The sequence below is a fragment of the Sapajus apella genome, unplaced genomic scaffold (assembly GCF_009761245.1).
Source record: "Sapajus apella isolate SASKATOON/1434 unplaced genomic scaffold, GSC_monkey_1.0 scaffold115, whole genome shotgun sequence".
Taxonomy (NCBI): domain Eukaryota; kingdom Metazoa; phylum Chordata; class Mammalia; order Primates; family Cebidae; genus Sapajus; species Sapajus apella.
The window spans coordinates 3966523-3980298 of NW_022437055.1; positions in this window are offsets into that span (position 1 = coordinate 3966523).

Sequence of the window (13776 nt, forward strand, 5' to 3'; positions counted from 1 at the left end):
CCTGATACCTGAATCCCATCCCCAGACATCCTGATCTAATTGGTCTTGGTTGCAGCTTGCTCATAGGGAATTTTAAGAGCCCCCCAGGTGATAGTAAGATGCACCCAAGGCCAAGAGGGAAAGTTTGTAGTTAATAGTTTATGCAAAATACTTTCAGGCTAGCATTTTCTGAACCACCTGCCAGGAAGATTTTGAAAGCATCAGGGCCCGAGTCTCATGCCGTTCACGCTTGTTAATGAGTCTGCTGGGAAGTCTCAATCCTGCCATAAAGCATTTCATCACTTTAGTGTTCTCTGTAAGTTTGAAATTTCTGTGACTTGAGATTAAATAATCCGCTTTTGTCTCTGGGACTCCCCAAGATTCCTGGGCCCCAAAGTTTCACCCTGGGAAGCAAAGCCTATGTTGGCCCTGTTGGTCTCTGCTCTTTGGTATGCCACAAATGAATAGACTTTACCTTAGGGGCCAGGTGAAGTCCCCCACTAAGGAGGGGTCTTGCCTGAAGTTGAGGAACATCCTTCTTGTGTTAGTTTCCTCTGGCTGCTGTAACAAATTACTACAAATTTGATGGCTTAAAAACCACTGAAATTTATTCTCTCATAGTGCTGGAGGCCAGAAATCCAAAATCAGCATTACTGATCCAAAATCAATGTGTCGGGAGGGCTGCCCTCTGGAAGCTCTAGGTACACACCCCTTCCTTGCCTTTTCCATCTCTGGTGGTTGCCAGCATGCCTTGACTTATGGCCACGTCACTCCAATGTCTGCCTCCATGCTCACATTGCCTTCTCTTCTGTCTGTGTCAAATCTCGCTCTTTGTATTTTAGTAGAGTTGGGGTTTCACCATGTTGCGCAGTCTAGTCCTGAGCTCAGGCAATCCACCTGCCTCGGCCAAATCTCCCTTTTATAGGGTCACTTGTAATTGCACTGAGGGTCTACCCAGATCATACAGGATAATCTTCTCATTGCAAGAGCCTTAATTTAATCAGCTCTGCAAAGTTCCTGGATCAATATAAGGGGATAGTCACAGGTTCTGGGGATTAGGATGTGGATATCTTTTGGAATGGGACATATTTCAGCCTAGTACACCTCTTGGAGGCAAGAATGGGTGTCATTGTGAAGGGTCAGCCAATGCCGGCAGAGGAGCATGTCCCCCCAAGAGGTTGTCAAGACCTGGGTGAGGAGCTGGGATGCAGTGCTAAATAGGAAGCTAAGAGCTGGGAAGGTCATGAATGAAGGCCAACACCTTTGTTCAGGACAATTCTGCAAGCAGGTGGTGATGAGGATATGTAGGAGTTGGGGAAGAGGCAATGCCCATAGCTGGGTGGGTGTTTGTTTCTGGTACATGCTTCCATTGTCCTCATGAAAGACCCTAAGGAGAATCAGCCTCTTGGGAACAGGCTTAATAAGTCTGTTGATGTGTAGAGAGACAGCAGTGAAGAGTCTACTTCCATCCTGAGTAGACGGAAGCACTAACCCCACACCTCCATCTTGTCTTTGACCTTGGGAGGTGCTGACTATTCATCCCACTGACAAACCTGCTCAAGAGTTCCTTTCTGTCCCCTACAAATTCCCACTGCCTGTTCCTTGTAACATTCACACCCATGGCCCCTGTTCCCAAGCAAGCCCATGCCTCTAACTCATCTTCCCCAAGGTCAGTCCATTGCAGTGAGAGAAGCAAGACTTTGGGCATGAAAATTCAGGATTTCCTGGGACTGCCAACTCTGTAATTTTTACCAGAAGGTTTCTCTCTTTGTAGCAAGAAAAGATGGAATCAGTATCAAACATCCTGTGGAAACACTTTTACCTTTTTTTTTTTTTACTTTATAGTGCGTCCAGGGACCACTCTAGTGCACTGGGGAACTGTGCAAAATAATTTTTTCTTTAATTTTGGCTCCCTTATAGCCATGAATGTGTGTTTTAAAAAGCCAAACATTAATGTCACATTTAATCTGTTATCATTTCCAAACCACCAGAAGGACAAGATAGCACCTATTCCTTGGCTAAACTGCAAAACTCATGATAACATCCAAGATGCAAAGCTAACAATTCAGAGAGCTACTTTTACACATTCTTGGCTCTGGCCTTGCTTCTGGATAAATGAAGAAGAGGAGTTATTTCAGAATGCCATCATACTGTGTTGGGTGGGGCTTGGTAAGAGATTGAACCAAGGCCTCTCTCTTATTTTGAAAATTTGAAGTTACCGACACCACTTGCCATACGTGTGGCGGCTGGCAGCTCACCCACATATTTACCCAACAACCCAATTTGCCCGGGCAGAACAGGAAGAAAAGTAATGCCCACTTTGGGAAGGAAAACTGCGTCCCATATTCAGAAGTTGCCTTTGCAGATTAGGAGCCCAGGCCTACAGAAGCTGCCCTCTGTGTTCAGCTTTCCCACAGGGACAATGCAGAGGGCATCGAGAACATCAGTTTGAACCCTGCACTCACTGAGGCAGACAGGGTCAGGTCTGCAGTATGGAGGTTCAGGGAATGTGAAAGCCAGAATTTACATCAGACAACACCTAGTTCAGATTTGCAGACTGGTGGTCCCTCAGGTGGAAACATTATGTAAATGTTCTGTTTGGGCCAAATAGTTTTGTTTGTTTTGAGATCGAGTCTCTGTCACCTAGGCTAGAGTACAGTGGTGCGATCTTGGCTCACTGCAACCTCCGCCTCCCTGGTTCCCCTGTCTCAACCTCCCGAGTAACTGGGATTACAGGCGCATGTCACCATGCCTGGCAATTTTCTTGTATTTTTAGTAAAGAAGGGGTTTCACCATGTTTGCCACACTGGCCTCAAACTCCTGACCTCAGGCAATCCGCCTGCTTGGGCCTCCCAAAGTGCTGGGATTACAGGCATGAGCCGCCATGCCTAGCCCCGAATTGGTTTTCTTTTCTTTTCTTTTCTTTTTTTGAGATAGCGTCTTGCTCTGTTGCCCAGGCTGGAGTGCAGTGGCGTGATCTCGGCTCACTGCAGCCTCCACCTCCTGGGTTCAAGCAATTGCCCTGCTTCAACCTCCTGAGAAGCTTGGATTACAGGTGCCTACCACCACGCCCAGCTAATTTTTGTTTTTTTAGTAGAGATGGAATTTCACCATGTTGGTGAGGCTGATCTCAAACTCCTGACCTCAAGGGATCATCCACCTCAGCCTCCCAAAATGCTGGGATTGCAAACGTGAGCTACCACACCTGGCTACAATTTTTTTTTTTAACCTTGAACTAGTTGCCAACATTTAAAACCCATATTTTTGGCTTCTAGTGAAAAATCAGAATCAGGCCACCACAGGCCCTTTGTTACCAAGTGACAACAATGAGCTGGAGTCAGTACACACTGTTCCCTTGAGGTGGGCCATGCATTGGAGTTACCATGACCACTTCCAGGCCTGTCCTACTTCATGAATTTACATGGCCTATGGGACCGCAGTGGGCATTTGAGTGTGCCGCTGCTGCTACAGTTCAACTTCCTCACCTAATATGTGAGGGAGCCAAGACTCACACAGCACAAGGGAGAGTGTCTTCATTGTAGATGCTAAGTTCCTAGAGCAGCGTGGTAGCGTGGAGAGAGAATGAACTTGGAGGCTGAAGACTACTCTAGAAACATGGCTCCACCACTGAGCTTATGTAACTTTGAACCAATGAATCTTCTCCTCTTTAAAATGGACACAATCAGAGCGTAGATTAAATGAGATGAGATGTATGACTGCGATTAGCATTGGCATGTAGTAGGTGCTCAGTGACTCTAACTGTCTTCACTGCTCCTTCTCTCCACTGCACCCTGCCACATTTCCAGATGTCTCTGAAGGGAATGGAAGTGATGTGGAATCAGCGAGATTGCCCTAAACAGCCACTAGGGCTTTTTTTTAAAAAAACAAAAAAACAAAATAAAACGATTTTATTGAGCTATATTTCATATACTGTAAACCTCACCCATTTAACATATAGAGTTTAATAAGTTTTTAAAAAGGCATTCACCACTTACTTATTTAGTTGGTCAAGAAAAATGTGTCAGGTGTTTATTATGTGTCAGGTATGGTGCTATTTTCTGGGCATACATAGGTGAATTAAACAAATGTACTTCCTGTCCACTAAGGGACATTTTATCAAGTTCAGTAGTTTTTAGTATTGTAAAAGAGTTGTGCAAGCATCACTATTATCTAATTTTATGAAAATTTCAACACTTCCCAAAAGGAAACCTATACCTATTAGCTGCCTCTCTCCATATTTAACCCCATGCCCCAGTCCCAGGCCACCACTGATGTATTAGTTTGGTGCAAAGTAATTGCAGTTTTGCCACTAAAAGTAATGGGAAAAACCACAATTACTTTTGCGTCAATCTAATACTTCAGTCTCTACAGATTTTTTCTATTTTGGACTTTCATATGAATGGAATCATGTAGCGTGTGGTATTTTGTGACTGGCTTCTTTCCCTTAGCATCGTGTTCTCAACGTTCATCCAAGTTGTAATATGACTTATACTTCATTTCTCTTTAAGGCTGACTAATATTCTGTTGTGTGGCTACACCATATTTTGTTTAAACCATTCATAGATTGATGGACACTTGAATTGTTTCCACTTTTTGGCTCTCATGCATAATTCAATGAACATTCATGTACAAGATTTTTTTCTTGTTTTAGGTATTTACTTGGTTTTGTTAAACTGCTTTACTGAGATACAGTTCACATATCATACAATTTACCCATTAAAAGGTTATAATTCAATGGTTTGGGGGTATATTACATTATTAATTTTTTAAAAATTGTGTGAAAATACATACAAAATAAAACTTGCCATTTTAACCACTTTCTAAATGCAAAATTTAGTGTCATTAGTTACACAATGTTGTGGAACTATCACCACTATCTGTTTCCAAAACTATTTCATCATCTGAAATAGAAACTCTATAACCCATTTAGAAATAACTCCCTGTTCTCCCCTCCCTGGAGCCCCTGGTAACCTCTAATCCACTTTCTGTCTCTATGAATTTGCCTATACTATGTATTTCATAAAAGTGGAATCATAGAATATTTTACCTTTGGTGTTTGGCTTCCTTCATTTGCATAATGGGTTTTTTTAATCATTGCATTTTTCCCCTCTTATTTTTAGTTGATATGTAATAATTGCATGTATTTAATGGGGTGCAGAGTGATGTTTTGATACACGTCTACAATGTGTAATTAGCAAATCAGGGTAATTAGCATATCCATCATCTCAAACATTTATCGTTTCTTTGTGTTGTGAACATTCAAAATCTTCTCTTTCTCTTAGCATGGTGTTTTCAATGTTCATTAATATTGTAGCATGTATCCAAACTTCCTGTTTATGGCTAAATAATATTTCATTGTATGGATATACTGTATTTTGTTTATTCATCTGTTGATGGACACTTGAGTTGCTTCTGTCTTTCAGCTATTGTGAATAATGCTACAATGAACACTGATGGACAAATAACTGATCACATCCCCGCTTTCAATTTTTTTTTAGTATATACCTAGGAGTTGAGTTGTTGGGTCAAATAATATCTCTATGTTTAACATTTTAAGAACATCCAGACTGTTTTCCAAAGCACCTGCACAATTTTAGATTCCCAGCAGCAATGTAGGAGAGTTCCAATTTCTTTATGCCCTCATGATCACGTATTTTCCAATATTTTTATTATAGTAATTTGGGTGTGGGTGAAGTGGTGTCTCACTGTGATTTTGATTTGTGTTTCCCTAATGACTAATGGTGGTGTTGGGCATCTTTTTATGTGCTTATTGGATATATATATATATATATATATATATATGAAATGACTATTCAGATCCTTTGCCCATTATACTTGCCTTGTTTCTCTTTTTATGATCACATTGTAAGAATTATTTATATATTCCAGGTACACATTTCTTATCAGACATATGATTTTAAAATATATTTTCCCATTCCGTGATTTATCTTTTCATTTTCTAGCTAGTATTCTTTGAAGCACAAACTCTTTAATTTTGGTGATCTCTAATTTATCTATATCTTTCTTATAATTGCTCGTACTGTTGGTGTTATATCTAAGTACCCATTGCCAAATCCAATGTCATAAAAATTCAGACTTGTGTTTTCTTCTAAGAATGTTATAGTTGTAGCACTCACATTTGCGTCTTTGACCAATTTTGAGTTAAATTTTTGTGTATGCTTTGAGTAAGAGGTACAGTTTTCTTCTTCTGCATGTAGATATCCAGATGTATCTGCATCATTTGTTGAAGGGACTATTCTTTGGACTCTCAGTTCTGTTCAATTGATCTATATGTCAATGCAATGCCAGTACCATGCTATCTTGATCTTGATTACTGTTGCTCGGTAGTTAAGTTTTGAAATGGGAAAATGCGATTCCTCCAACTTTTTTCTTTTTTCTTTTTTTATTGTAATTTAGGTTCTAGGGTACATGTGTAGATCATGCAGGATTGTTGCATAGGTACACACAAGGCAATGTGGTTAGCTGCCTCCATCCCCTCATCACCTACATCTGGCATTTCTCCCCATGTTATCCCTCCCCGACCCCCCCACCTGCCCGCTGTCCCTCCCTTGGCCCCCTCCAACAGACCCCATTGTGTGATGCTCTGCTCCCTGTGTCCCTGTGGTCTAATTATTCAACATCGGCCTATGAGTGAGAACATGTGGTGTTTGATTTTCTGTTCTTGTGTCAGTTTGCTGAGAATGATGGTTTCCAGATTCACCCATGTCCCTACAAAGGACACGAACTCATCATTTTTTATGGCTGTATAGTATTCTATGGTGTATATGTGCCACATTTTCCTTGTCCAGTCTATCGTCGATGGGCATTTGGGTTGGTTCCAAGTCTTTGCTATTGTAAACAGTGCCGCTATGAACGTAAGTGTGCATGTGTCTTTATAATAGATCGATTTATAATCCTTTGGGTATATACCCAGTAATGGGATTGCTGGGTCAAATGGAATTTCTATTTCTAGGTCCTTGAGGAATCGCCACACTGTCTTCCACAATGGTTGAACTAATTTGCACTCCCACCAACAGTGTAAAAGTGTTCCTATTTCTCCACATCCTCTCCAGCATCTGTCGTCTCCAGATTTTTTAATGATTGCCATTCTAACTGGCGCGAGGTAGTATCTCAATGTGGTTTTGATTTGCATTTCTCTAATAATCGGTGACGATGAGCATTTTTTCATATGTTTGTTGGCCTCATAAATGTCTTCTTTTGAAAAGTGTCTGTTCATACCCTTCTTCCACTTTTGGTTGGGTTTGTTTATTTTTTTCTTGTAAATCTGTTTTAGTTCTTTGTAGATTCTGGATATTAGCCCTTTGTCAGATGGGTAGATTGCAAAAATATTTTCCCATTCTGTTGGTTGCCAGTTCACTCTAATGATTGTTTCTTTTGCTCTACATAAGCTCTGGAGTTTAATTAGGTCCCATCTGTCTCTTTTGGCTTTTGTTGCCAATGCTTTTGGTGTTTTAGTCATGAAGCCCTTGCCTATGCCTGTGTCCTGAATGGTTTTGCCTACATTTTCTTCTAGGGTTTTTATGGTGTTAGGACTTGGTTTATGTGCATAGAGTTGTTTGTAATAATCTCTGATGGTGGTTTGTATTTCTGTGAAATTGGTGGTGATATCCCCTTTTTCGTTTCTTATTGCCTCTATTTGATTCTTCTCCCTTTTCTTTTTTATTAATCTGGCTAGTGGTCTGTCTACTTTGTTGATCTTTTCAAAAAACCAGCTCCTGGATTTATTGATTTTTTGAAGGGTTTTTTATGTCTCTATCTCCTTCAGTTCTGCTCTGATCTTAGTTATTTCTTGTCTTCTGCTAGCTTTTGAGTTTTTTTGATCTTGCTCCTCTAGCTTTTTCACTTTTGATGATAGGGTGTCGATTTTAGATTTTTCCTCTCTTCTCTGGTGGGCATTTATTGCTTTAAATTTTCCAGACACTAGACGCTGCTTTAAATGTGTCCCAGAGACTCTGGTATGTTGTGTCTTCATTCTTGTTGGTTTTGAAGAACGTCTTTATTTCTGCCTTCATTTCATTGTTTATCCAGTCAACATTCAAGAGCCAGTTGTTCAGTTTTCATGAAGTTGTGCAGTTCTGAATGAGTTTCTTAATCCTGAGTTCTAATTTGATTGCACTGTGGTCTGAGAGACAGTTTGTTATGATTTCCATACTTTTGCATTTGCTGAAGAGTGATTTACTTCCAATTATGTGGTCAATTTTAGAGTAAGTGTGATCTGGTGCTGAGAAGAATGTATATTCTGTGGATTTGGGGTGGAGAATTCTGTAGATGTCTATTAGGTTTGCTTGGTCCAGATCTGAGTTCAAGTCCTGGATATCCTTGTTAATTTTCTGTCTCATTGATCTGTCTAATATTGACAGTGGAGTGTTAAAGTCTCCTGCTATTATTGTTTGGGAGTCTAAGTCTCTTTGTAGGTTGTTAAGAACTTGCTTTATGTACCTGGGTGCTCCTGTATTGGGTGCATATATATTTAGGATTGTTAGCTCTTCTTGTTGCATTGATCCTTTTACCGTTATATAATGCCCTTCTTTGTCTCTTTTGATCTTTGTTGGTTTAAAGTCCATTTTATCAAAGACTAGGATTGCAACTCCTGCTTTTTTTTTGCTCTCCATTTGCTTGATAAATCTTTCTCCATCCCTTTATTTTAAGCCTATGTGTGTCCTTGCACGTGAGATGGGTTTCCTGAATACAGTATACTGATGTGTCTTGACTTTTTATCCAATATGCGAGCCTGTGTCTTTTGATTGGGGTATTTAGCCCATTTACGTTTAAGCTTAATATTGTTATGTGTGAATTTGATCCTGCCATTTTGATGCTAGCTGGATGTTTTGCCTGTTAGTTGTTGCATTTTCTTCATTGTGTCCATGCTCTTTACCATTTGGTACGTTTTTGGAGTGGCTGGTACTGGTTGTTCCTTTCCTTGTTTAGTGCTTCTTTCAGGAGCTCTTGTAAGGTAGGCCTGGTGGTGACAAAATCTCTCAGCAATTGCTTATCTGTAAAGGATTTTATTTTTCCTTCACTTATGAAGCTTAGTTTGGCTGGATATGAAATTCTAGGTTGAAAATTCTTTTCTTTAAGGATATTGAGTATTGGCCCCCACTTTCTTCTGGCTTGTAGGGTTTCTGCAGAGAGATCCACTATGAGTCTGATGGGCTTCCCTTTGCGGGTAACCTGATCTTTCTCTCTGGCTGCCCTTAGCATATTTTCCCTCATTTCAACCCTGGTGAATCTGACAATTATGTGCCTTGGGGTTGCTCTTCTTGAGGAATATCTTTACGGTATTCGCTGTATTTCCTGGACTTGAGTGGTGGCCTGCCTTGCTAGGTTGGGGAAGTTCTCCTGGATGATAACCTGAAGAGTGTTTTCCAGCTTGGATACATTCACCCCGTCACATTCAGGTACACCTATCAAACGTAGATTAGGTCTTTTCACATAATCCCATATTTCTTGGAGGCTTTGTTCATTTCTTTTTACTCATTTTTCTCTATTCTTGCCTTCTCATTTTGTTTCATTGAGTTGATCTTCAATCTCTGATATCCTTTCTTCTGCTTGGTCGATTCGGCTATTGAAACTTGTGTATGCGTCACGAAGTTCTCTTGCTGTGTTTTTCAGCTCCATCAATGGAAACCACTCTTTTATTTTTTATTTTTCTGACAGGGTCTCACTCTGTTGTCTAGATTGAAGTGCAGTGGCACAATCATAGCTAACTGCACCCTTGACCTCCTGTGCTCATGCAATCCTCCTGCCTCAGCCTCCCAAGTAGCTGGGACTACAGGTGCATGCCACCATGCCTGGCTAATTTTTAAAATTTTGTTAAAATTTTAAAATTTTAATACAGATCGGGTTTCACTGTGTTGCCCAGGCTGGTCTCGAATTCCTGGGTTCAATCAATCCGCCCACCTTGGCCTTCCAAAGTGCTGGAATTACAGGTGTGAGCCATTGTGCCCAGCCAGTCTTTTTTTTTTTTTTTTTTTTTTTTGATACACATAAGGAAGCCAGAGTGTTTTTGTAACCCAATCTCATTACTTTTGCTGCATCCTATTCATTAGAAACAAGTCACTAGGTCCAGTCTACATTTAAGGGGAAGGGATTACATGAGGATGTGAATGCCAAGGGACCATTGGAAGCCATCATAGACGCTGCTGACCAGAGTGTAACTGTACATTTTTTTGTAAAGAGACCTAAGCTTTTATCTGATTCTCAAAGAAGTGTCTGACTATCTCTCAAACAACAACAACAAAAAGTTTAAGAACTGGTTTGGAGGAAATTAAAATGGAGATTTTGACTAAGGAAGAGATTTTCTTGCAAAATTTTGGAGCTATCTATATACAATAGCTAATCACTTGGTGTCAACTAAAACAAAAACATGGAAAGAGATCCATAAAGATAAAAACTCAGTGTATACTTATTCTTCTTCTACTTCTTCTTCCTCTTCTTTCTTCTTTCTTCCGCTGCTTCTTCTTTTGAGACAGAGTCTTTCTGTGTCGCCCAGGCTGGAGTGCAGTGACATGATCTCAGCTCATTGCAACCTCCGCCTCCCAGGTTCTAGCAATTCTCCTGACTCAGCCTTCCAAGTAGCTAGGATTGTGGGTGTGCACCAGCATGCTCGCCTAATTTGTGTGAGTGTGTGTGTGTGTGTGTGCGTGTGTGTGTGCATTTTTAGTGGAGACAGGGTTTTACCATGTTGGCCAGACTGGTCTTGGACTACTGACCTCAGGTGATCCGCCCACCTTGTCAATGTATACTTGAGTGAAATAATCACAAGATTCCTCCCTTTAATCTCTGAGGCATGGTTCATTATACTTAAGGAGTCACCAGGGCCTTGGGAGAAGGTGTACTGTGGCCCAGGTTAAACCAAGTCGTTGTGATCCCACCCCTTAGTATTGCTGGAGATATAGTTTGCATTCCTACTGTAGGGAGTGTGTGAGTTTATCCTCATTCATACTTCTCTGCCATTGTCAACCTTTCTCTCCAGTTCTAAGAACTAAGTGTGTGAACTCCTAGAGCTAAGACTTCCAGAGAAGGGGCTTGGCCAGGCCTCAGTAATAGGTATGGATAAAAGGCAATGCCCAGCCTCCTTAGGTTACCAGCAAGTAACATAAGGAGGAAAAGTGAAAAGAATAATATATTAGGCCAGATATGCTGTTATTCTTGGAAAATGGTTGCTGGAATCAGCAGCTGAATTCTGCTTCCCTATAATGAAGGGCTGAGCAGACTTGTGAAAGGCAGATCTCTGGATAATTGCATTGCTAACCTTCCGGGGGGAGAGGTCTGTATGTGAGTTACTTCAGAAGAAAATGACGATGCCCCTTGAGCAAATGTGTTTTTTCTTCTCCATCACCCTTGAAATAGCTCTCCATGTGTTTCTCTAAGGAAAATTCATGTCTTGTAGGACTCGTAGGAAATACCTATTCTAATAGGCTCACTAGCAACTGCTCTAGCACCTGGTGCCCAGGCAGTTCAGATTCTACCTGGTATTATTGGTCTGATTCTTTTTGCAAACATTGGTGACATAAGTTAGTGATAAGAACTCAGAGACTCTGAGATGGAGAAACTTCTATATTCTGGCCTGGCAGATGCTGTCTTGTTTCTCGTCCTACTCAGGAGCTGGAAACCAAGAGAGCCTTGGGTTCGAAGCAGGAGGCACCAGGCTCTAGAACCATCCCAATGCCCTTCATTTACCTTGGGGCCTTACTTGCACCATCTGCTGGCTGAGGGGCTAGGCTAGTTGACCTCAAGGGCCTGCCTGCCTGCTCTGCCCCTGGGTGATTTCTGTCTCTTCCTGGATGCAGCACAGAGAGTAGGACATGTGGAGTATGGGGAAACCCACCTCTGGGCCTTGTGCTGGCTGCAGCAGGGACCTCTGCAGTGCCCTTGTTTGAAAGGCATAAGCTCAGATGCTACCAGGCCCTGCCCAATCTCCTGCTGGAAAACAACACTAGAATGGGACCTCAGGCACCATCATATCCTGCCCCGGCAACCCCAAATCCTACACGTCCACCATCCAAATCAGCCTCCCTGATTAACAGTAGAAAAGCAGCCAGGTGCAATGGCTCACAACTGTAATCCCAGCACGTTGGGAGTCCAAGGCAGTTGGATCACTTGAGTCCACCCTGGGCAACATGGTGAGACCCCTGTGTCTACAAAATATACAAAAAAATTAGCTGGCATGGTGACACATACCTATAGTTCCAGCTACTCGGGAGGCTAAGGTTGGAGGAGCACGTAAGCCTGGGCATTCAAGGCTGCAGTGAGCTGTGATCGCGCTGCTGCTCTGCAGCCTGGGTGACAGAGTAAGACCCTGTCTCAAAAAAACAGGGAAAGAAAGAAAAGAAAAACTGTGGAGGTCTCAGGAAAGAAATCAGCACTCCCTGAGAGCTCAAACAAGGGCCATCAAATTCACTTGTTTGAAAATCAGCACCTAGGAGTGAGTATGCCCTTAATCGTGGAACCAATTCTTTTTCCCCTCTCTCTCCCCCTAATCTTGGTTGTTATAAGAATGTTGAGTGGGTTTGGAATTATTACAAATAAAAAATGCCAGAAGATTTTTGGATAAGAAACACTAAGCTCTGCAGCTTCCGGAGAACTCTTCTAGAGGAAGAATGTGGAAGGCACTTGAAACCAGTCCTGTCTGGCTGCCTTTTCTGAAGCCTACGGTTTCATGTGGACTCACAGGAACATTACGGATGACACCTCTGAGACAGCAACTGCAGAAGTTGGATTCAGCTGCTGTGACTTGTAATTCAGGACTTAAGGCCAAAAGCAAAATGGGAATCTCAGAAAACCCAGCCCCGTGTGCTTGCTGGCTTCTATCTCACCTGGGAAAATGGACTTCTGGAAGTGCCTGGGCCAGATTGTGTGAGAAGGCCTGTGACTCACTGTGCTTCAGAGCACACACCAGGCTGGAAGGTATTTTCTCAAGCAACAGGAGCAAGGCCTGAGGCTCACAGACTAGGCAGGGGAGCCGTGGATCAACACAGCCAAGTCCAGGCACAAGGAGAAAGGAATCACTGCAAAGCTTCTCTATGTAAGCAGCGGGCTCCTACTGGGAGCGGGTGTTGGGATGTGGGTACGTGAGCAGGCAGGCTTCCTGCCTCACTGCTGGGGAAAGTCTTTCTGTAACTGAAGCTCTTGTCAGGATTAATTGAGTGGACGGGCCTGGCAAGCTCTTGGAGAACATGAAGAGCTTTTTCCTTAGGTCTGTGGCCGGCTTATAGCACAGGCTTCAGCTGTTCCAGTCAACTCTTGGGAGGCCTAAGCCTTCCTCATAGTGTGGCTATATAGAACCTGATCTCCTGTTAGACACTCGTTCTGCTCCCAGTGTCCCATGGAGCTGTAACTGATACTCATCTCCAAATCATTGATGGCTTTGCTATGAGCACGCTCTTGCAAACCTAGATTCTGCCTAACAGTTGAGTGGTGACTTCAGTGGGATTTCAGTATCTCCTGGGGGTGACCTATAATGGATGGCCATCCCATGGGGCCTTACCTCCTGCCCTAGCTAAGGGATGAAGCAACAGTGACCAATAAGAGAGACGTTGGAAGATATCTGAGGTAGACCTTTGTGCCCCAAAAAACAAAAGATGGGGGCTGGAGTCCCACTGCATTGTTAGGCAAAATCAGACCACTGGTGAGGCTTTAAAAAGGCCATTTCAAGAGAAATTATTAATAATCAGGAGATGAGGCAAGACAGATTAATAGCAAGTTTTTGGCCTGGGGCAAGGTACCTCCCACCTGTAATCCTAGCACTCTGGGAGGCCAAAAAGGGTGGATTGC